The 2863-nt window shown below is 48.8% G+C and overlaps 1 pseudogene; it reads right to left on the reverse strand.

Moving 5' to 3' along the window:
• Window positions 1-806: 806 nt before the first annotated feature.
• LOC144143597 (uncharacterized) lies at window positions 807-2491 on the reverse strand (annotated as a pseudogene).
• Between the last annotated feature and the right edge of the window lie 372 nt (window positions 2492-2863).

A 2863-nucleotide genomic window follows, 5' to 3' on the forward strand; every position in this document is an offset into this window, starting at 1 on the left:
TCTCCGAAAACGTTTTCAGAGTTTGTTCGTGTTTACGCTGGGTGAAAAACGTGTTCGGTTTGTTTTAATCACATAAATGGTTCCTACAACAAATGTATATTGGCAAATGATCACTCAAATCCACAGTAATAACACCACCCTTGAGGTTTCCTGTCGGTATATTTGTTAAGAACAAATCAATCAAGGACGAAGACATTTGTGTGATTCTCGTAGGAACAGTGATCACATTAAAAAAGCAATAAGACTTCAACAAAATATCAAGTTTTTGTACTACAACTTCCTGTTTGGGCATATTTATGTTCATGTCACCGCCACACGCAACGTCAAAGCGATTTGTATTAGCGAACGCAAAAAACGTGTCCAGGTAATCCAAAAAGGATGCCGTTTCGCCGTTTGGTGGTCTATAACAAACGGCAAGAACCACATTTTGTAGTTTAACTCATAGAAACTCGAAGTCATTGCAAAACGTGGTGAAGTTTTGAATTATGTCACAGTCAAAGATCTTTTTCACTGTAATACATACACCCCCGCCACGACCGGAATTTCGATTAAGGTAGAATGTATTGTACGAAGACAGGCGAAACACGCTGGCTTCATCTGTCGACCATGTTTCAGTTAACATTATGACGTCGAATACGTGATTCAGCTGTTCAAAAAAAAGTCTAAAATCGGACTGTTTATTATTTACCGATTGTACTTAAGTGAAAACATTTAAACGAGTTCCTAAACTTCGCGAAAACGCTTGCGGAAGCACGTAAGAATCGTTTCCTACGCTAGCCATGTTGAGCCGATCATTTCCTCTGTCTTTAACTTAGTTTGTTCAGATCAGCAGCATTCGCGATGCGTATGGCTTTCTCCCCATCAGCTTTGCGCACTAGAACGTTCGCATTTGAGTGCCATGCATACTTGAAATTCGCTTCTTTAGCCCAGTTCTTTACATCAAACAACAGCGCACGCGTTCTTTTCGTCAGGTTTTTCGTCAAGAAAAAGTCCGTATCTAGGCTGCGCAGTTTCTGTTTTTCCACCAAAAGTCTCGGTCGGCTTGCTTCGCAAAACGACAGATAACGACCGGCGTCTTATCTTTTTTGGGCGGAAGCTGATTAATGGCGACCACATAGTTTTCTGCGAGTAGCGGAAGCTGGTGTTTAGCTGCCATTGCATTGATCTCTTCTAGGAAGTTTTCGTCTTACGTTTCCTCTATACCGTGGAATTCTAGGTTGAGTCTGCGGCTCTTCCACTCAAGATTATCTACTTCTGCCTGTAGTTCAGCTACTTCTCGGTCCCGCATCTCTACCTTTTCCAATCTACGCTTAAGGTCTTTGACGTCATGCTCATTGTGCTCCGTTTTTCTAAGTATTTCGTCGTATTGCTAACTCAAGTATTGTATCGCGTCGTCAATGCTCTCAACCGTTTCTCTGCAGGGAATAGAAATGGCGAGCCCGCCAGGATTTCAGGATTGATTTTATGACCGGCATGGTTCTTCAAAACTTGAAATAAAAACTTTGCCGGTGTATTGCGTAGTGAGGCATTGCTCCTATTGAAAATGTCTTTGCCACCTGAACTGGTAAAAACAATTAGGAAGGAGGAGTGGTAAAGAGAACTTTACACATTTCGACCACTGTGGGCCTTAGGCTCGACCCGAAGAAAGTCCTGTCACTACAAGCGTCCCACTCTCAGGACAAGTAATCAATCATCACTGGCAGAATCCGGCACGACCAGTAATGAACTGTTGCTGTAGTCCACTTCCCATGGCAGCTACCGCGGAAGAAAATAGTCTGCAACTTTTATTTGGCTGACATCTTCACTGCAGCATTTTGTGCGAAACTGCTACAATCTCCCTCGCTTCAAAACGAGCTGCTACACTACGGAACTATTTTCAAGCAAAGCTTCCATCCTCTACCAGCCAACGGTTCTGTCGTGGCGCACGCCACAAGAGACTCCCAACCAGGTCAAATGAAACGACCGGCACCGCCGGGGAGAAGCTGAGCGAGAGCCCGTCGTCTTAGCGGCTGGGCTGCGCCAACGCGTGGAGACGGGGAGACAGAGTAGCGGATGGCAGCGCAGTGGCCAATCTGCCGAACCGGCGGGGCAACGTTTGCGCATGGATAAAAGGGGCACCGAAGATGAAGGGAAGGAAGAAGAAGTTTGGAAGCGGTCGGCCAATACGGCAGCAAGACGGTGCCCTCGTGGGGCAGGCCCGAAGACCGTCGCCGACGCTGCTGCCCTAGTCACCGCGGGTCCCGGTGTATGCAGGGGCCCGACGACCATCCTTTACACCGCACGGGGAAGCCGTGTCCGCCCGGTGAGTGAGCGGTGTGTCAGTGGCCCACAGCGCGGGCAGCGAGGCCTCGTGTCCAAGCAGGCCTATGCTGGTTACTCCCGCCGCTAGCCATCGGCCACCACCACATTCCTCGCCGTGGGACATCACGCCAGTGTGAGCTTCTCCGTGGACCGAGCTCAGCAACTCTTCGAACTGACCCTCACCGGCCATGGACTCACCGAAGCCACCAGCCCGTCCCTGCTGAACTGTTCACCCATCGTACCAGCCGCAACCGGCTGAAGTAGGACCCATGTCTCGTTAGGCCTCTCTTTGTCATGTACATTGTCTTCGCACGCTTTCCGTTCCTGACCGTTGGATTGCCGCTTCAATATAATGCATGTGTTTGTTTGGAAACAGTATCACGGCTCACAACTCTCCGAACGATCCTGCCCATTCATTTATAACAAACAGACGGTGGTTTTGATTGAGTGGCTGGCCAGGGGAAGGGCGCTTTGGAGGCGACCCATGAAACAAGAGTTACGGGGAGGTAGTGTAGCGGCGCGTGCCGCCCTCTTGCGCACCCTTCGAAAGACACTCCTCTCC

The sequence above is a fragment of the Haemaphysalis longicornis genome, unplaced genomic scaffold, assembly GCF_048455015.1.
Source record: "Haemaphysalis longicornis isolate Haplotype H1 unplaced genomic scaffold, Haemaphysalis longicornis Haplotype H1 scaffold_1, whole genome shotgun sequence".
NCBI lineage: Eukaryota > Metazoa > Arthropoda > Arachnida > Ixodida > Ixodidae > Haemaphysalis > Haemaphysalis longicornis.